Here is a 22825-nt window from a genome sequence, read left to right as displayed (position 1 = left end):
ACTCACCCATGTAAATATCTGTCAGTGCGTGCCTGAGAGCAGCCCCAACGCGAGTTTCGCGAAGCACCCCATAGAATCCCACACGTGTAGGATATATCTCTGTGTACCATGTTGTATGATACACATGTTATTTAATAATGTATTTTTGAATAAAGGTTATGTTTTAACATCCCTTTCGGTGATTCCCATCAATATCTCTAGGAAAGCATTCAAAGATTAATTCATTCAAGTTGCATTAAGGGGCATAATCACATAAAATCACATAGACTCCACCATTTTCCTTGCAGCAATTATTGGTTACACTGCACCTTGTTCGCAAGCCTGACCATGACAGAAACAGCTAATTCTTTGCTAGTCAAATAACTATCAAGGATAAACAAACATGGCTAGTTAAAGTTTCCAGATAAAATATCAACAAAAATTAGTCCTGTAGATAAACACAGTTGACAGTTTATTGTGCACAACTGTATGTCTGTCATGACATCAAATTCCAAAAAAAAGAAAATTTTTCTACATTTAAGACAATAGATGTGAAAAAAGGAAAAGCAAGCTGCTTGAATATGAGGCTAATATCATATGTAGGAAAGTTTTATGAAGTTAGTTAAGCAAATTTGTCAGGTCCCCTAATTATTCTAAACAACTAATATAGTGGTAAATATGTTGATTACTCTAATGAAGTTGTCTAATGTCACAGTAAGCTTGCATGGAACAACATCATATGATAGTTGGACATTTCAGACTTGCGCACAACGTTGGACAGTTATGTGACATTCAGTATCAAAAATGTATACAAATAAAGAAGTAATACAATATGACATATGTCCAAGTAATGGGTTCATACCTGAACAATGTTTCCAGGCTTCAGATCATTGCTGGAAGGACCATTCCCATCAGTAGTTTCCTCGGTGTCTATGAGATTCTCTGTGGGGATGTTCTGCACTGGTTTCAGATAGGCGATTTCATTCTGCTTGGAGTCCAGAGTCACACACACATCATATGAGAATGGGAAAGGTAAACTGGTATCACTGATCTCAGAAGGACATCCCAGGGTGAACTGAGGATATACGTTTCTACTGTATGCCCCGTAGCTTGTAGGAGTACTTGATTTTCTGCATTTTAAGACTATGGTAATTAATACTGTTGCAATGAACACAATTGATATAAGAGCGATGGAAACCACCAAGTAGAAAGTGACATTAGAAGATGTATTAGAAATATTAGGTTGCTTCTTAATCTCCGGAACAACTTGTTGAAAGTTTTCAGCCACAACTAATTGTATTGAAACTGTACATGACAAAGATGGGACCCCATTATCCTTTACCAGAACCACAATCTTTTGTCTTAAGGTGTCTGTGTCCTGAATGTCACGTCCAATTTTAATTTCTCCAGTATATTGGCCAATGGTGAAAAATGAAGGATCGGGAACTTGTAGTAAGTGATAGGAGAGCCAGGCATTGTGTCCAGAGTCAGCATCCACTGCAATCACTTTGGTGACTAGATAACCTTTCTCAGCAGAGTGAGGAATAAACTCAAATAATGCTGATCCTTCAGTGTCTGGTGATGGGTAGAGGATCTTTGGAGCATTATCATTCTTATCAATGATACATATCCTCACAGTGACATTACTGCTTAGAGGAGGAGATCCACTGTCTTTAGCCATCACCTGGAACTGAAACTCCCGCAACTGCTCGTAGTCAAATGATCTCTGGGCGTAGAGAACTCCACTTATAGAATTGATGGAAATATAAGATGTCACAGGAATATCGTCTACGTTGCTGTTTAGAATGCTGTAACTTATTTTTCCATTTTCATCACCATCTGGATCTGAAGCTCGGACATTGTGTATTGATGTACCTGGTTGGTTATTTTCTCCAATATACAGAATATATTTCATTTTCTCAAACACTGGAGCATTGTCATTCACATCTGAGATATTGAGCTGAATGGTTTTGTTGGTGGACAGTGGAGGAGATCCACCATCCATACATTGTATGGTGACATTATAGGAAGGATTTCTTTCTCGGTCCATGCTAGCTGCAGTTACCAGTTTATAGTAAGTACTAGAAGATGGAATTAGCTGAAAAGCCAAAATGTCTGAGATGTGACAAACAACTTCACTATTCATCCCAGAGTCCAAGTCACGAAAATTCAGTAACGCTACGACAGTTCCTGGTGTTGAGTCCTCTGGAATTATCTCAGAGAAAGATTTGATAATTATATCTGGGGCATTGTCATTGACATCAATCACTTGCACTGACACCTTGCAATGAGTTACATGACCTCCACCATCTTTAGCCTCTACAGTCAGTTCATAGGAATCTGATGTTTCATAATCCAAATTTCCTATTACTTTGATGTCCCCATTTAATGAGTCTATAGTAAATAACTGACGAGCATTGTCAGAAATATGACTAAAGGAATAAGCTATTTCAGCATTGGACCCTTCATCTTCATCAGTTGCATTTAGATGAATTACAAGAGACCCAATAGCTGCATCTTCATGAAATCTTACACGATATGTGTCCTGATTAAACATCGGCAGGTTGTCATTAAAATCTTGGACAATAATCCTGACTGTAGCAGTGCTTGATTTCTGTGGGTTACCTCCATCCAAGGCTGTTAATATTAACTCATAGTAACTCTGTTTCTCTCTGTCCAGTGACTTTTCCAGAATAATTTCAGGATATTTTATTCCATCCGTTGTAATTTTTTCTCCAAGGCCAAAGTTTTCATTTCCATTCAGTGTATAACTTTGCATGGAGTTGGTGCCTAAGTCTGGATCTTGTGCGTTTCCTAAAGCAAAACGAGCCCCCGGTGAGGTGAGTTCACTGATTTCTAAATCAAAATGATTCTTTGAAAATATCGGTGAGTTATCATTCACATCCTGGATTTCTATGGTGATTGTGTAAAAATTTAAAGGATTTTCTATTACAGCCTCCAGGTTTATAAAGCAGTTTGGTTTATTTCCACATAATGATTCTCTATCAATTCTGTCTGATACAAATAAGTCTCCATTTTCCAAATTAACGCTGAAATGTTGTTTATTTGTCTGTGACAGAACTTGGAATTTTCTATTTGCCAATTCATCCACATTTAATCCCAGATCTTTCGCCACATTCCCAATTACAGATCCTTTCTTCATTTCTTCACGTACTGAATATTGTAACTGTCCAAAGGTATCAGTGATAAAGAAGAAAATAAAGGAAAATACCTGATATATCTGCTGCCATTGTTTCCTTCTGTTTCTTGCTGTGTAATTCATTGTCTGAAAACTGTGATATAAAAGTTTCCTTCTCTGTAATCCACAATATGGGAAATTCAATTATAAGTGATGCTAAATCCTTTGTATAAGATGGTAAAGGATGTTTCTAAGTGTCCACACTGCAGAATGTTCTCCCGAATTGTTGCCAGGTTTCCCGTATTCTGCTCTATGAGGCTACAGTAATATTCCCCAGATTTTCTTTCCTGGCAGAATTACATTTTTGCACAGTCTCATACTGCCACTTAGAGTTCAATTTTGAAAACTGCAGTTGATTTGCAATAAAAATGTTAAACTTGTTTTTAAGGGGATTTTTTTCATTTCTTTGCTTAAACTCATATTAAAATAACATTAAGATGCATCAAAATTATTAAGAATATATAGATGCAAATTTAGTTTTCAAAATTAAGACAAATATTTCAGGAGTAAAAACTAACATTGTAAAAGCTAATGAGGTAATTTCAGCTTTAATTAACAGTTTATGAAACCAGTATGTAAACATTTCCTTTTTCTTAAATCTATTTCATTTTCAGATATTTTTTTTGAGGGGGGATTATCAATTATATTCTAATTCTTCTTCATATTCTTCATGTTTATTTTAACTTTTAGCAGATGTATCCATACAGGATTGTGGTTGCAGCTGATAACATGTAGAGAACAGTAGAAAATACATTTATTCCTCTCCTTTAGAGGAACTGGGCAACTGAATTACCAAAATTCCAACAGTCACCAAATATATAACTGTGCATATAATATAATATTTATTTTATTTTCATCTCAGTTATATATTTTTCTTATTTTTCAAGTTGCGATCTATATTAAAATTAGACCGACATTTCCTCCTTTGAAGAGTTTACATTCTGCACAATAACTATTGCTTATGACTTTGAACTTGCAAACTGCACTCTGCCTACAAAGACTTTGTAGACGTCATTTTTCTAGGTTCTGGTGCACGCTATGAAACAAATTCCAGTTGTCACTTTTATGGTGGATATAAGCTAATATAACCAATTCCACATTGAGATAATTGAATTTGTCAAATAAACATATTTTACCAGGAACTTTAATCTGTAGTAAGTTTCAGTTTATTATGTGAGATATGAGTGTCCCCTTATACTTTGGAGTCTTTCTAGTGCCCAGAGCATTATGTATGCAAAATGTATATTTAAAAAAAATAAGTAATACTCACCTCAACTCTCATCTCTCCGGTTGCCCCAGCTGCATACTGTCCTCTATCCAATCCGTGGCACCTTTATTTTTACCACCGTTAGACTCTGAAACCTCTGTCCTCATGATATTGGGCAGAGACGATTAAGAAGTTACTGAAGCAGGTTACTTCCATCTCTATGCTTTAGCTCTAGCAAGCTCCCAACATGCCCTCATAAATCAGAAAAAATCACTTCTAACTCAGTTTCCTTTAGTCTGGTTGCTTGCTATGAGGCAAATTGCTGTTTTAGCAGCTCAGATCAATTAAAATATTTGAAAAAGGTATACAATCAGAAATCTTTTCTGCAATGCCAAAACACAGATAAAATCCCTATCAATATTCTCTGGTAAGTTGACTTAATGACTGTGTCAGCTACAGGCTACAGTGACCCCAAGAAAGACTTTGTTGAGTGCAGCAAAGTTTAGCAGAAAAGTGAGAGCTTGAAGACACGTACATAATTTAAAGGGAACCTGTCATCAGATTCACACTTTCTAAACTGCAGTGTTAAATCAGAGAAATTGCAGCCAGAGAATATAGTTATAAGATTTCCGGGTCTAGTTTAGCCTCTGGCTATAGTCTCAGGTCGACTACTCCCAGCGCTGCTCTAGGTGTTTGACAAATCTCTCGCTATGGAAAAGACGTGTCAACAGAGCCAGCCTCACCACCCGGTGCATCCGGGCAAGTGCCAGGGCCCTGGATGAGTGAGGGGCCACTCACCATCAGGGACCACAGCATACTATGGGGCCCATGAGTTAGGGAGACTGCTGCAAGTGGTGGCACCGGCCCCCCTCAAATACTCACCTCTCTCCTTTCCTGATGCTCCGGTCTCTGCTTCTCCAATCTCTTCAGTGTCTTCTGACTCTGTAACGTCTCAGGGCAGAGGGTGCAATGACATTACTACTACACTGAAGAGACCAGAGAGGAACATGGAAAGGTGAGTATTTGATTTTTTTATGTATGCAGCATTATAGGAGTCCTATTGTACTATATGGAGTACAGTATATGGCCCATTACACCGTATAGGGCAATATATGGGGCCCACAATACTCTATGAAGCAATATATGTTACCCATCATACTATATGGAGCACTATATGAGGTTCATTATTCTGTATGGAGCAATATATGGGGCCCATAATACTGTATGGAGCAATATATAGAGCCCATTATAAGGTATGGAGAACTATTTTGTGCCCATAACACTGTAAGGAAAACTTTGACGCCTATAATACTGTATGGAGGATTAAGTGGTGGCCATAATACTGTATTGAGGACTATTTGGTGCCCATTGTGCTGTATGGAACAATATATCGGGCCCAAAATGCTGTATGGAGCAATATATGGGGCCCATAATACTGTATGGAGCAATATAAGTGGCCCATTATACTGTATGGAGCACTATGTGGTGCCCATTACACTATATTGAGTAATATATAGGTCCACTTATACTGTATGTAGGACTATGTGGTGCCTATAATGCTGTAAGGAGGACTATATAGTGCACTTAATACTACATGGAGGATGTGGAGACACAGCATTGTATCTTAATTAACCAGACGACTATTTTTGGAGAGCCAGAAAGAATAGACTGTCATCTATATGTGGACTTTTGAATGCATGTGTTTATTTCTGGTTGGCCTAGAAACAGATTTTTGCTTGTATAAGGATGCTCTTCTCTATGTGTATACAAATTTCAGTCTTTCTGTGCCCTTCTCAGCACAAATTTCCTGTTTTTATCTGTCCATGTCAAGAGGTCTTTGCTTCAAAAACAGTTTGAAGCTTGAGCTTCCTGTGTTTTAATTAATTTGTTTTTACTTCCCCATGTGTTCACTGTGATAGCCCGCTTCAAGTGGTTGAATTGTCAGCTCTTCTCCCTTCTGCTTATTAGCTTTAAGTTACTCAACAGACCTCCCCTTGATGACCTGATATGGTGGCTGTTTGTGGGGGGATTTTAACGATCCTGACATTAATTGTAAAATAGACTCTACTAGTTGTGCTACAAACTGTTACTAAATAGAAAAGCCACTAGAGACTCAAGGTCTACAAAAATTCAATTTTCAACAGCAGAAAAAAAAGGCAGCAACACTTACCTGCCCAGATCTTGGAACAAATGCACTGCAGGGTGCAGCCAGCCCATAAAGCAAGATGTTAACAACATAGGTGCAAAATACCAGATCAACAGCCACTCTCCACATACCCACTCCTGGAGGGGGTGACTGCCCAGTATACAAGTGCACAATAAAGGCTCACATAGGGTGTTGTTCACACAATGGTACTGCACAGTGTCTGGTTCAAAGCCTTTTAGTCACGCCCCTACTTTTCGATTAGGCGGGTTGGCCAGCACACTCTCAATGCATCCCAGTGCGAACACCCCTCATGCGAGACCAAACATGTTTGGGCTTGGCTGCAGCCCGAAAAATATAGTGCAAAAATATACAAAAATAGTGAGGTATTGGTCAATATTTTGGCCAAAATACGCAAGCTTGTAACCCATGCCAAGGGGCCCCACGCTTACGAGTCCTACACTAAACTAAATAGCAAAGCCACTAGAGACTCACGGTCTATAAAAATTCAATTTTCAACAGCAGAAAAAAAGGCAGCAACACTTACCTGCCCAGATCTTGGAACAAATGCACTGCAGGGTGCAGCCAGCCCATAAAGCAAGATGTTAGCAACACAGGTGCAAAATACCAGATCAACAGCCACTCTCCACATACCCACTCCTGGAGGGGGTGACTGCCCAGTATACAAGTGCACAATAAAGGCCCCCATACGGCGTTGGTCACACAATGGTACTGCACAGTGTTTGGTTCACAGCCTATTAGTCACGCCCCTACTTTTCGATTAGGCGGGCTGGCCAGCACACTCTCAATGCATCCCAGTGCGAACACCCAATTTTTGTAGACCTTGAGTCTCTAGTGGCTTTGCTATTTAGTTTAGTGTAGGACTCGTAAGCGTGGGGACCCTTACTGGGCAGTCACCCCCTCCAGGAGTGGGTATGTGGAGAGTGGCTGTTGATCTGGTATTTTGCACCTGTGTTGCTAACATCTTGCTTTATGAGCTGGCTGCACCCTGCAGTGCATTTGTTCCAAGATTTGGGCAGGTAAGTGTTGCTGCCTTTTTTTCTGCTGTTGAAAGTAACAAACTGTTAGTTTTTTCCAAAAATTATAGACAATAAGCTCTTTAGGTTAATGAAACCAGGAAAAATAATTTCAGGATCTGGTTTTGTCATAAAAGCCAAATTAAATATCAGGATTGTACGTGTTTGAGCACTTGAGTATTGGCCATAGTTATAAGATAAGTTTCAATGTAAACTTCAATAAAACATTACAAAGTTGAAACCTAGATATATCTGGACTTTGCAAAAGTATTTGAGGCTGTTTCACAAAACAGACTTTTTCTGAAGTTCCAGAAGCAAGGACTTGGGGACATTTTATGCACATAGTTAAAGAACTGGGACAGAAAACAAAGAGTCGGTGAAGATTATTATTATTAATGTGACTTTCTCAAACTGAATTGAAATCAGCAGTAGAGCACAAAAACGTGATCCCAATTGAATATTACCCCTTTTTTTAAATCATCTTTGAAGCCACATCTTCAATATGGGATCAATATGGGATCCAGTTTTGGGTTCTGTATTTTAAAATAGAATATTGGAAAGTTAGACATAGTTCATTGGTGGGCAAATAGATTACTAAAAGGAATAGAAGGTCTTACTGAAAATGAAAAGTCTGTTCATCTTAGTAAAAAAGTGTAATCTTGATTTATTTATTTCCAAGGACCATACAAAGAACCAGGGAACATTCTCTGACCCAGTTCATTAAGAAAGATTATCTTGCCGGTCTTAATGAGGGTGCATGGTAAAGTCAGATGCTCTTTATTCATGAAGAGGTGCACGCCTCTTCATGAATCAGAAGTGACTGATGAGTGGCGTGTGTCTCGTTATGCCATGCCAGAAATCTTATACCAGCCCCTGACTTGAGTAAGATTTCTGGGGAAAAGAATTCCACAGCTTATAATGACTTAGATGTCCTCGCAGCGCCCACTATCACCTCTTCAGCTCTACAAATTTTGGCTGGGTAAAACTGGCGTGAAAATGTCAAAAGTTGTAAAAATATCGTGCAACTCCGAGTTGCAATGACAGATGTCTTCATAGTATTATGGACTGCCAGACAATATGTTATGATTAAATAACCAACACTGACCAAAAAAGTGTTAATCACTCACGTACTATGTAGACAATAGTATATTAATACAAAAATTGCCAAGTAAATGTGGAAACATTGCCCACAATAAGCAACCAGTTAGGTCCAAACTTTCATTTCCTTGAAAATGATAAAATATAGAAAAGATGTTTTCCTTTCTTTGCATCTGATGTTCAGTATTAACTAGAAAATTATGAATACCATCTAATACTTAGGTAACTATCTCAGACCATTTAATATATGAATATTTAGAAACAATTCAGGAACATTTCAAAACCTTCAACAGTTGATCAATAAAATATCAATGAGTTATAGTCTTTCAAGAAATCATCATATACATCAATCTATCTACATTGTAAAGAGGAGAAAGACACAGACTGCACATCTACCAGCCATTTACCAATGTTCTATGCTAGCAACAAAGCAACCATCATTTCTAAGAATAAAATACTACTTTTTTTTAAATGTGAACAGAACTAGGCAACATGTTTGTATGGGAAATCTAAAACACAGAATCGTGCCAGAATAACCCAAAGTCCCAAGGACAAAGAAAACTCCATGAAAATGACAGAAACAAGGAGAAAAACGGAGAAAACAAGTACTATAAATAATTTTATTTAATCATACAAAAGTTAATACAAATAAGTATAATAGCAATAGCGGGTCCCGCTGGACTGAATCCCACCCGGTATACACCACCTCTATACTTTGTCGGTAAGCACCCGTTTTGGTTGCCAATATTTTTGGTATAGGGGGATGGATTTGCGTCTCCTAGGGCTAACCTTATGCATATGGGCGGCTGCCTTCCTACTATTAGCAATTTAACTGTATCTTTTAGGTGGTGGATTATACTGGTGGGGACTCACTCTATTCTTACCATCCATTCTTTATTGCTATTATACTTATTTGTATTAACTTTTGTATGATTAAATAAAATTATTTATAGTACTTGTTTTCTCCGTTTTTCTCCTTGTTTCTGTTTTTTTAAATGTGGCCACAGTATGGCAACATTTTAGGGTCCACCTTATGGCTGATATTTACAGTATTGCAAATAGGGTTTTGATGACAGATACATTGTTACAAATTGTATATACATAGAAAAAAATTCAGAGGCTATAGAAAAGGTAAAGAATTTAATCCTAAGGTCACATTTTAAAAGTATGTATTTAAAAATTAAAGAATCCTAAAAAAACGGCATTAATAGTTATAATTTAACTACAAAATGCATACTCATACCTGTAAAATTATGCCAGGATTCTGATCATTACCGGAAGGACCATTCCCAGCAGCAGTTTCCTCGGTGTCTATGAGATTCTCTGTGGGGACGTTCTGCACTGGTTTCAGATAAGCGATTTCATTCTGCTTGGAGTCCAGAGTCACACACACATCATATGAGAATGGGAAAGGTAAACTGGTATCACTGATCTCAGAAGGACATCCCAGGGTGAACTGAGGATACACGTTTCTACTATATGCCCCATAACTTGTAGGAGTACTTTATTTTCTGCATTTTAAGACTACAGTTATCAGAACAGTCACAATGAACAAGATTGATACAAGAGCGATGGAAACCACCAAGTAGAAAGTTGCATTAGAAGACGTATTAAAAATATTAGGTTGTTTCTTAATCTCTGGAACAACTTGTTGAAAATTTTCAGCCACAACTAATTGTATTGAAACTGTAGATGACAAAGATGAGATCCCATTATCCTTCACAAGAACCACAATCTTTTGTCTTAAAGTATCTGTGTCCTGAATGTCACGTCCAATTTTGATTTCACCAGTATATTGGCCAATGGTGAAAAATGAAGGATCGGGAACTTGTAGTAAGTGATAGGAGAGCCAGGCGTTGTGTCCAGAGTCAGCGTCCACTGCAATCACTTTGGTGACTAGATAACCTTTCTCAGCAGAGTGAGGAATAAACTCAAATAATGCTGATCCCTCAGTGTCTGGTGATGGGTAGAGGATCTTCGGAGCATTATCATTCTTATCAATGATACATATCCTCACTGTGACATTACTGCTTAGAGGAGGAGATCCACTGTCTTTAGCCATCAGCTGGAACTGAAATTCCCGCAACTGTTCATAGTCAAATGATCTCTGGGCGTAGAGAACTCCACTTATAGAATTGATGGAAATATAAGATGACACAGGAATATCGTCTACATTGCTGTTGAGAATGCTGTAACTAATTTTTCCATTTTCTTCACCATCAGGATCTGAGGCTCGGACATTGTGTATTGATGCACCTGGTTGGTTATTTTCTCCAATATACAGAATATATTTCATCTTCTCAAAAACTGGAGCATTGTCATTCACATCTGAGATATTGAGCTGAATGGTTTTGTTGGTGGACAGTGGAGGAGATCCGCCATCCATACATTGTATGGTGACATTGTAGGAAGGATTTCTTTCTCGGTCCATGCTAGCTGCAGTTACCAGTTTATAGTAAGTACTAGAAGATGGAATTAGTTGAAAAGCCAAAGTGCCTGAGATGTGACAAACAACTTCACTATTCATCACAGAGTCCAAGTCCCGAATATTCAGTAATGATACCACAGTTCCTGGTGGTGAGTCCTCTGGAATTGTCTCTGAGAAAGATTTGATCATTATATCTGGGGCATTGTCATTGACATCTATCACTTGTATTGACACCTTACAATGGGTTATATGGCCTCCTCCATCTTTAGCCTCTACAGTCATTTCATACATATGTGATGTTTCATAATCCAAATTTCCTATTACTTTGATGTCCCCATTTAATGAGTCTATAGTAAATAGCTGACGAGCATTATCAGAAATATGACTAAAGGAATAAGCTATTTCAGCATTGGACCCTTCATCTTCATCAGTTGCATTTAGATGAATTACAAGAGACCCAATAGCTGCATCTTCATGTAATCTTACACGATATGTGTCCTGATTAAACATCGGCAGGTTGTCATTAACATCTTGGACAATAATCCTGACTGTAGCAGTGCTTGATTTCTGTGGGTTACCTCCATCCAAGGCTGTTAACCCTTGTCAGGCTGCATAATTTTACAACCTTAACAGGCTGCATAGGTACAATTGTACCTTCACATATACCTCCACTGTGGGAAGACTTTACTTGGTTTCAGAAACTAAAGTTCATTCAGCTACAAATGTTATGCTGATATCTATTGTTCAGTGTTGTTACTGGTCACTTATGTTGCTGTCAATTAAGTTAATTCAAACTGGGAGTGGCTTCTACTTGTCTTCCTGCCTCCCTCCTCTCATTAGCCATTTTGCTGTTCATCTCATTGCTGTGAGCACACATTTCTAGGCTTGTGAAGTCTTCAATTTCTTGGAAACGAAGGTAGGAAAGTCTCACAGCATCTAACAGCCAGTTATACCTTTATTCTCATTATGTGGGGACAGAACAGTCAAATTGTCTTTCAGCCTGGACTTGGCTTACATATATTTTGTATGAAACTTATCACTATAGGTATAATTTTTATACGAAAAATGGATAATAATTAGTATCTACATATTGTTTTACGATGTTTTATTTATATTCAGCACAAAATACGAAGCCAAAATTCATCTAGCAAGTCATCATGAGTGATAGTAATGCTGGATCTAGTTTCCGCCATAATCCAAGAAAACGTGTTTGCAGGTTAGTATAATTTTGTGAAAAGCCAATAATGTAGTATTTCGGAAAATTATTTATTTTACATTTTTTCATATTTACAGATTTACGTCTGACGAAATAATGCGAATGCTAGAAGAATCTGATTCTGAGCATGAGGATGAACCATATGTTGCATCTGATGATGAAAACTATGTACCACAAGTGGATGTTACTGAAGAAGATTCAGACATTGAACAAGAAATGGTCATAGAGCATGAAAATGAATACGAATCAGACGAAAGTGTTGAGGATGATTCTGTGCCTCAAAGTGCAGGCGACATTTGGACTGCTAAGGATGAAACTCAATGGTGCAGTAATCCACTGCCAAATGCACAAACAAAATCTCGTAATGTCCTACGACAAAGAGGTGGCCCTGCAGCAATCAGCAACCTATATACAGCAAAAGAGCTATTCAAGTCCATCATGACTCCCGAGATGTGTGACATCATATTACGGGAAACGAATCGAAAGGCCAAGAGAGTTTGTGATGCTTACAACAACGAACTGGTACAACGTTTTCCTGATTCTTCCAAACGGCCACCACAAAAAACATTCAAGCAATTTACTGAAACTGAACTTCATGCATTTTTGGGCATACTGATTGCTGCTGGTGTGCACAGAGACAACAAAGAAAATCTGGAGGAAATGTGGAATGTTGCTGCTCTGCCTCTTATACGTGCAGCCATGTCTCGTGACCGCTTCAAGATGATACTCAGATTTATCAGGTTTGACAACGAAAATACACGTGCAGAACGTGTGCAAACAGATAAAGCTGCACCAATACGGGACATCTGAACAATGCTGAACAGTAATCTGGAGAGAGCCTACAAGCCATATCATTGTATCACCGTCGACGAGCAATTATTTCCATTTAGAGGTCATACTAAATTTACCCAGTATATACCTTCAAAACCAGCTAAATATGGCATAAAGATTTTCTGGGCTTGTGACTCATCAAATGCCTACCCTTTACAAGGTCAGCTCTACACTGGGAAACCAACTGATGGTCCTCGACAAGTAAACATTGGAGAACGAACAGTATTGGACCTAGTGAGCTCGTATAAAGGCTCTGGAAGAAATGTCACCACCGATAACTTCTTTACAACCATGGAACTAGCTAAGGTATTGAACTCCTGGAACATGACACTAGTTGGTACAGTGAGAAAAAACAAAAGGTTCCTACCTAACAACATGCAGCCTGCCAAAGAAAGGCCTGTAAACTCGACAAATTTTGCCTACAATCATGATGCAACAGTCTGTTCATATGTACCAAAGAAGAACAAATCAGTCGTGCTTCTATCATCTATGCACATGACGGGAGAAGTTGAAGAGACACTAGCAGCCAAGCCAGAGATAATAAAATACTACAACATAACAAAAGGTGGCGTTGATGTTATGGATAAAATGTCGGGAGAGTACACTGTGAAACGACGAACATCACGTTGGACTTTGGCATTTTTCTACAATATGATTGATGTCAGTGGGTTAGCATCCTACATCATCTACAGAGAACACAATCCAAGCTTCAGGGCAAAGGATCAACGAAGAAAGTTCCTGAAAGATCTCGCAAATCAGCTGTGTATGATTGCAATTGAAGATCGTAGTACAAACAAAATGATAATGAGAAACCATTTTCTTCGAGGTGCAGTAGAAATGGTGCTTGGACGATGCATTGTGGTAGCATCGCAGCCAGCAGCTGGCCCCAACATACCTCATGGTAGTCGTGGACCCTCCCCTGTTGTTGGTAGTTGCTATGTCTGCAGAGACCTGAGGCGAAAACAACGCAAGACTAGAAAGTCTTGTGTGGTTTGTGTGAAACCCATTTGCGATGAACACTCTGTAGCAAGGCCAACATGCATTACTTGCAAAGAAAATCAATAAAAAAAAGTTTCTTACATTTTCTTTTATAATGTAAATGAACAGTTTTTTACTTGTTTATAATAGTTAAATAGCATTATCATTAAAAAAAAATTTATGCTTTTTCCCTTGCATTATCTTCATTCAAAATATATGAGGTACATTTGTACCTATGCAGCTTGTTATGGATGCAAAAAGATCTCGACCCCTTATCTCGGAAGCGGGTGGAGATATTTTATTGAAATTTGGCCAATATATTCTGGACCAAAAATGTAGAGATGTCACGAAATTTCAGCCCTCTACGTCTTTAAAAAAAAAAGTTATTGCAATTTTAAAACGGAATAGTTACAATTGTACCTATTCAGCCGGATAAGGGTTAATATTAACTCATAGTAACTCTGTTTCTCTCTGTCCAGTGAATTTTCTAGAATAATTTCTGGATATTTAATTCCATCTGTTGTTATTTTTTCTCCAAGGCCAAAGTTTTCATTACCGCTCAGTGTATAACTTTGTATGGAGTTGGTGCCTAAGTCTGGATCTTGTGCGTTTCCTAAAGCAAAACAAGCCCCCAGTGAGGTGAGCTCACTGATTTCTAAACTGAAGTGATTCTTAGAAAATATGGGCGAGTTATCATTCACATCCTGGATTTCTATGGTGATTGTGTAAAAAGTCAAAAGATTTTCTATCACAGCCTCCAGGTTTATAAAGCAGTTTGGCTGATTTCCACATAATGTTTCTCTATCCATTCTGTCTGATACAAATAAGTCTCCATTTTCCAAATTAATACTGAAATATTGTTTATTTGTCTGGGACAGAACTTGGAATTTTCTATTTGCCAATTCATCTACATGTAGTCCCAGATCTTTTGCCACATTCCCAATTACAGATCCTTTCTTCATTTCTTCATGTACTGAATACTGTAGCTGTCCATAGATATCAGTGATAAAGAAGAAAATAAAGGAAAATACCTGATATATCTGCTGCCATTGTTTCCTTCTGTTTCTTGTTGGCTCATTCATTATTTGATGTCTGTGATAGAAAAGTTTCCTTCGCTCTAATCCACCACAAGAGAATATAATTTCTTAAAAAGGAAAATCATCAATGACGATATTTCTTGTAGTCCAGACTGCTGTGTGTCCTTTGATATAAAAAAATCTGTGTTTTCCTATATCCGGCACTAAGAGACTGTAGTGATACTAGTTAATTTCTTTCAAAGGTCAATACAAAGTCATTCACAGTCTTAGAGTGCCACTTAGTGTTCAAAAATAATAACTGCGACTATTTTGCAGTAAGATTTTTCAACTAGTTTGTTAAGTTTAAACTAAACTAATATATAAACTAACTATATGTTGTGCTTACAATTTTTGCAACTTTATTTCACCCTTGATCGATATCTGCATACCCATTGTTAATGTAAGTAAATAACTTTCAACTATTGAAAGGAACTGATCAATGGAATATTAATATACTTGATTGCAGAGGCAACTTTAATATTATAAATATTTCTAAAGTAATGCACGTAATGAGTGTAGAGTAATTGTATTTGATAATAGTTGGCGAATAAATAGGTAAAATAAAATAAAAAAATGTACTAATAATGCAGCATACCGTATGTACAAGTAACTCAATATGGTTTCATGACAAAATAATGTGAACAATCTTATTACTCCTAAACCATTATTACAAGATGGAAGATCCTGCATCTAAAACTTTTAGCAATTGGGGAACGAACAAGAAGAGCAGTGTGTATACAATGGTCAAGATCACCCAAATACAAAACGCTCAAATATAGAATAAATTGTTCATTGATGAAGAAATGTTTATTTTTTGTCTTTTACAGGTGACATGGGCTTCAATGGATTAGGTATAAAAATGAGTATAACGGTGTTAGGGCTAGCGGAATGCACCAAATAATTAGGAAGATGGTATAAGGTGCGTTCGCAACCCGGGGTCCACCGTGCAGAGATGGAACCTGCTGCTGAGTAATGACGGACTATATGGCACTATAATGTGGATATACACAAGGTAAGCTTCACCCGGTACCACACAAAGAGCGCAAGCAAGGAGTCACAGTACCCTTTACTAAGATTTCTTAAAGGGCCATGCACATTACATCCTGGCTAGACCTATCAGAAATCACTAATGGCTGTGACAATAGAGCATCACTGATTGTCATGTTTCATAACTTTATGCTACTACTACCTATATAGGTTAACCCTTCATTATAAGTGGTTCTACAACATGAAAATATCACTATCAAAATCAGCTCAGTGCTACATGCGAGTACTTGGTGAATGATCTGAATACAGCTGGGACCACAGTCTCAAACATTACCGTTAGTAACACACCACATTGTCATGGATTAAAATCCTGCAGGGTAAGCAAGGTCCCCCTTGCTTATGACAGCACATGTCCAGACCAATTTGAAGTTCGCCAATGACCATCTAGATAATCTAGAAGAGGCATGGGAGAGGGTCATGTGGTCAGATGAGACAAAATTAGAGCTATTTGGTATTAACTCCACTTGCTGTGGTTGGAGGAAGGAGAAAGATAAATACAACCCCAAGAACACATCCCAACCATAAAGCATAGTGAGGATTCATCATACTTTGGTATTGCTTTTCTGCAAAGGGGACAGGACGACTGCACTGTATTGAAAGGAGGATGGATAGGGTCATGTATAACAAGATTTTGGCTAACAACCTACTTCCCTCAGTAAGAACATTGAAGTTGAGTAGTGGCTTGGTCTTCCAACATAAGGAACCAAAGCACACAGCCAGTACAACTAAAGAGTGGCTCTGTAAGAAACATTTCAAGGTTCTAGAGTGATCTAGCCAGTCTCCAGACCTGAGCTCATTAGAAAATCTTTGAAAGGAGAAAAAACTCAATGTTGCACAGCAACAGCCCAGAATCCTGAAAGATTGGGAGAGGATCTGTATGGAAAAGTAGGCCAAAAGCCTGGCTGCAATCTATGAAAATTTGGTCAAAAACTATAGAAAACCTCTGACCTCTGTAATTGCAAACAAAGGTTTCTGTATCAAATATTAAGTTCTGGTTTTCTAATTTCTCAAATACTTATTTTATGCCATAAATGCAAATTAATTATTAAAAAATCATACTATGTGATTTTCTGGATTTTTTAAGATTCTGTCTCTCACATTTGATGTGTACCTGCGATAACATTACAGACCTCCTCTACATTCTTTGTAGGTGGGAAAACTTGCAAAATTATTATTATTTTATTATTATTATTATTATTTATTGTTATAGCGCCATTTATTCCATGGCGCTTTACAAGTGAGGAGGGGTATACATAATAAAAACAAGTACAATAATCTTGAACAATACAAGTCATAACTGATACAGGAGGAGTGAGGACCCTGCCCGCGAGGGCTCACAATCTACAAGGGATGGGTGAGAATACAGTAGGTGAGGATAGAGCTGATCGTGCAGCGGTTGGTTGATCGGTGGTTACTGCAGGTTGTAGGCTGCAAAATCAGTGTATCAAATACTTATTTTCCCTATTGTGTATATATACAGTATATATATGTATATATATATATCTAATATATAAAGCTGAATGTGTGTGTGTGTGTATGTATGTATGTATGTATGTATGTCCGGGATTGGCATCTGAACCGTAGCAGCTACAGCCACAAAATTTTGCACAGTCACACGTCTGGACCCCGAGAGCGTCATAGGCTATGTTGTGAGGTGAAATTTTAACCCCGCGCTTTCCAATTCACCAAACAATTTTGCCCCTATCTACATAATGGGGAAAAAGTGAAAGGAAAAGTGTTGGAGGCGTCGCAGCTACAGGCACAAAATTTTGCACAGTCACACGTCTGGACCCTGAGAGCGTCAAAGCTATATTGTGAGGTGAAATTTTAACCCCGCGCTTTCCAAGTCACCAAACAATTTTGCCCCTATCTACATAATGGGGAAAAAATGAAAGGAAAAGTGTTGGAGGCAAATTAACAGCTGCCAGATGTGAACAAGGGGGACTTAAAGAATGACAGCGATGGCACCAAAGAGTATATACTGTACAGTTGCTAAGGTGGGGCCCCAACATGGGATAATCACACCACCACGGGGATATGAACACACACACAAAATGCGCCACACACTACCACGTGCTCGAACACATATACCACCCTCAGTGCACATTTCACCACACATACACCAACCTCGCCACATAAAAGTAGAAACACAAAAGTCGCCGCTCAAAACTCGCCACGCGCAAAACTCTCCACATGCAAAACTCGCCACACGTGCAAAACTCGCCACACGCAAAACTTGCACACGCAGAAAAATTGCCACACGCAGAAAAATTGCCACATGCACAAAAGTTGCAACACATGCAAAAGTTGCCTCACACAAAACTTGCACATACTCAAAAGGCACCACACATAAAACTCGCCACGCGCAAAACTCGCCATGCGCAAAACTTGCTGCACACAACTTGCTACACTAACCTGTCACATGCAACTCGACACACAAAAAGTTGCTACACGCATGTCGCCACACAAAACTCATCTCACAAAAGTCCCTACATGCATGTCGCCACACGCAACTCAACACACACAACTTGACACACGAAACTCGCCCTAAAACACACACAAGTCTGGTATCCTTCAAAAATAAAAATCTGATTAATAAGCAGACAAACTACAAGAGCAACAAATGTACCATATAGGAATCCGGCAGCTGTCAGTCACATGACCAGTCTATTATGTGTATGTGTGAGCTAATATATACTGCCAGGGGGTGGGCTTACTGTTGGCTGGGGATTTATCAGGCTGCCATTTTAGCTTACAAATACTGAGGTAAAAATACTGACCAAATAACGTGTGAACGAGGGCTAATACAGGAGGAGATGGCATACAGCTATATACTATATACAGGAGATGACACACAGGTATATACTATTTACAGGGGAGATGACACACAGGTATATACTATATACAGGAGGAGATGACACACAGATATATACTATATACAGGAGAGATGACACACAGGTATATACTATATAGAGGAGGAGATGACATACAGGTACATACTACATACAGGAGGAGATGACATACAGGTATATACTATATACAGGAGGAGATGACACACAGGTATATACTATATACAGGAGCAGATTACCTACAGGTATATAGTATATACAGGAGGAGATGACACAGGTATATGCTATGTATAGGAGGAGATGACATACAGGTATATACTATATACAGGAGATGACACACAGATATATACTATATATAGGTGAGATGACACACAGGTATATACTATATACAGGAGATTACATACAGGTATATCTAATATATAAAGCTGAATGTGTGTATGTATGTATGTGTGTATGTCCGGGATTGGCATCTGTACCGTCGCAGCTACAGCCACAAAATTTTGCACAGTCACACGTCTGGACCCCGAGAGCGTCATAGGCTATGTTGTGAGGTGAAATTTTAACCCCGCGCGTTCCAATTCACCAAACAATTTTGCTCCTATCTACATAATGGGGAAAAAGTGAAGGGAAAAGTGTTGGAGGAAAATTGACAGCTGCCAGATGTGAACAATGAGGACTTAAAGAATGAGAGCGATGGCGACAAAGAGTATATACCGTACAGTTGCTAAGGTGGGGCCCCGACATGGGATACTCACCACACACGGGGATATGAACACAAACACAAAATGCGCCACACACTACCACGTGCTTGAACACATATACCACCCTCAGCACACATTTCACCACACACACACACCAACCTCGCCACATAAAAGTCGAAACACAAAAGTCACCACTCAAAACTCGCTACATGCAAAACTCGCCATATGCAAAACTAGGCTCACGCAAAACTCGCCACACGTGCAAAACTCACCTCATGGAAAACTCACCTCATGCAAAACTTGCACACACAGAAAAATTGCCACATGTACAAAAGTTGCACCACATGCAAAAGTTGCCTCACACAAAACTTGCACATACTCAAAATGCACCACACATAAAACTCGCCACGCGCAAAACTCGCCATGCACAAATCTTGCTGCACACAACTTGCTACACTAACCTGTCACATGCAACTCAACACACAAAATGTTGCTACACGCATGTCGCCACACAAAACTCATCTCACAAAAGTCGCTACATGCATGTCGCCACACGCAACTCAACACACACAACTTGACACATAAAACTCGCCCTAAAACACACACAAGTCTGGTATTGTCCTTCAAAAATAAAAATCTGATTAATAAGCAAACTACAAGAGCAACAAATGTACCATATAGGAAATACGGCAGCTGTCAGTCACATGACCTGTCTATTATGTGTATGTGTGAGCTAATATATACTGCCAGGGGGGAGGGCTTCCTGTTGGCTGGGGATTTATCAGGCTGCCAATAGCAACCAATCACAGCTCAGCTTCTATTTTGCTACAGTTAATTAACCTGAGCTCTGATTGGTTAATATAGGCAACAAAGACATTCTCAGTATAACAAAGCTAATATATGTTGTGAAATGCTTCTATTTGCTTAGTTTTTGCCTTTTAATAATTACATTTCTATCTATTTGTTTTGTGGTTTTTGTGTGCAGAATAAATTTTTGTTAACACATTCTATTTTGCTAACAGCAGTCATTAACCCGGGCGAAGCCGGGTAGTACAGCTAGTATATATATATATATATATATATATATATATATATATATATACAGTACCTTGCGAAAGTATTCGGCCCCCTGGAACTTTTCAACCTTTTCCCACAGATCATGCTTCAAACATAAAGATACCAAATGTAAATTTTTGGTGAAGAATCAATAACAAGTGGAGCACAATTGTGAAGTTGAACGAAATTTATTGGTCATTTTAAATTTTTGTGGTAATTCAAAAACTGAAAAGTGGGCGTGCAATATTATTCGGCCCCTTTAACTTAATACAATGTTGCGCCACCTTTTGCTGAGATTACAGCTGCATGTCACTTGGGGTATGTCTCTACCAGTTTTTTACATCGAGAGACTGAAATTCTTGCCTATTTTTCCTTGGCAAACAGCTTGAGCTCAGTGAGGTTTGATGGAGATTGTTTGTGAACCGCAGTTTTCAGCTCTTTCCTCAGATTCTCGATTGGATTGAGGTCTGGACTTTGACTTGGCCATTCTAACACCTGGATACGTTTATTTGTGAACTATTCTATTGTAGATATTGCTTTATATTTGGGATCATTGTCATGTTGGAAGACAAATCTCCGTCCCAGTCTAAGGTCTTTTGCAGACTCCAACAGGTTTTCTTCAAGAATGGTCCTGTATTTGGCTCCATCCATCTTCCCATCAATTTTAACCATCTTCCCTGTCCCTGCTGAAGAAAAGCGGGCTCAAACCATGATGCTGCCACCACCATGTTTGACAGTGGGGATGGTGTGTTTAGGGTGTTGAGCTGTGTTGCCTTTACGCCAAACATATCGTTTGGCATTGTTGCCTAAAAGTTTGATTTTGGTTTCATCTGACCAGAGCACCTTCTCCCACATGTTTGGTGTGTCTCCCAGGTGGCTTGTTGCAAACTTTAAACAACACTTTTTATGGATATCTTTGAGAACTGGCTTTCTTCTTGCCACTCTTCCATAAAGGCCAGATTTGTGCAGTGTACTGATTGTTGTCCTATGGACAGACTGTCCCACCTCAGCTGTAGATCTCTGCACTTCATCCAGAGTGATCATGGGCCTCTTGGCTGCATCTCTGATCAGTCTTCTCTTTGTTTGAGATGAAAGTTTATAGGGACGGCTGGGTCTTGGTAGATCTGCAGTGGTATGATACTCCTTCCAATTCAATATGATCACTGTTATGATCCTTAGTGGCTGAGGATCACAGAATGGACTAGCTAAGTTACTGAAAATAGAACAAGCTCTAGGGAGGTGGTAACTGGACTGACCGCAACCTGATCCTAACCAAACACACTAAAGGTAGCCGGTGAACGTGCCTAAATTCCTGGACGTCTCGACACAGCCTGAGAAACTTGCTACCCCTATAGAGAAAGTAAGACCTCACTAGCCTCAGAGAAATAACCTCAAAGATATAGGAAGCCCCCAACAAATAATAACGGTGAGGTAAGGGGAAAATACAAACGTAGAAATGAAAACAGATTCAGCAAATGAGGCCCACTAATACTAGATAGCAGAAGACAGACAGGGAACTGTGCGGTCAGTAAAAAACCATATACAAAATATCCACGCTGAGAATTCAAGAACTCCCACACCAACTAATGGTGTGAGGGGAGAAACTCAGCCCCCTAGAGCTACCAGCAAGCAAGGAAATCACATATTAGCAAGCTGGACAAGGACAAATAAATAACCAAGAAACATATTGAACAGTGATGAAAAAATAACCAAACAGAAACTTAGCTTCTCTTGGCGAGACTGATAACGAAGGAATACAGGAGAGATCAAAATAGCACTGAATACATCGTCAGCAGGCAACAACTAGAAGTCCAGGTGAGCTAAATAGGAAACCAGCTAACAGATAACGAGACAGCTGATCCAGCCTCAGACCTGCAGAATGACACAAAGAGCCACCAGAGGGAGCCCAAAGACAGCACTCACACAGTACCACTTGTGACCACAAGAGGGAGCCCAAAAACAGAGTTCACAACAGATCAC

General features: G+C 38.9%; 1 protein-coding gene and 2 pseudogenes across 3 annotated transcripts in view; all 3 read right to left on the bottom strand.

Annotated features, from left to right (window-relative positions):
- LOC143776637 (protocadherin gamma-C5-like) overlaps nucleotides 1–22825 on the bottom strand; it is a 671321-nt gene that overhangs the window by 558091 nt on the left and 90405 nt on the right. The gene's annotated exons all lie outside the window — the stretch shown is intronic.
- Nucleotides 836–3413, bottom strand: LOC143773484 (protocadherin gamma-B4 pseudogene; annotated as a pseudogene).
- LOC143773483 (protocadherin gamma-B4 pseudogene) lies at nucleotides 3319–15354 on the bottom strand (annotated as a pseudogene).

The sequence above is a fragment of the Ranitomeya variabilis genome, chromosome 5, assembly GCF_051348905.1.
Source record: "Ranitomeya variabilis isolate aRanVar5 chromosome 5, aRanVar5.hap1, whole genome shotgun sequence".
Lineage (NCBI taxonomy): Eukaryota > Metazoa > Chordata > Amphibia > Anura > Dendrobatidae > Ranitomeya > Ranitomeya variabilis.
The sequence above is the reverse complement of the archived record's forward strand: the minus strand, read 5'-3'. Positions and strand labels throughout refer to the sequence as shown.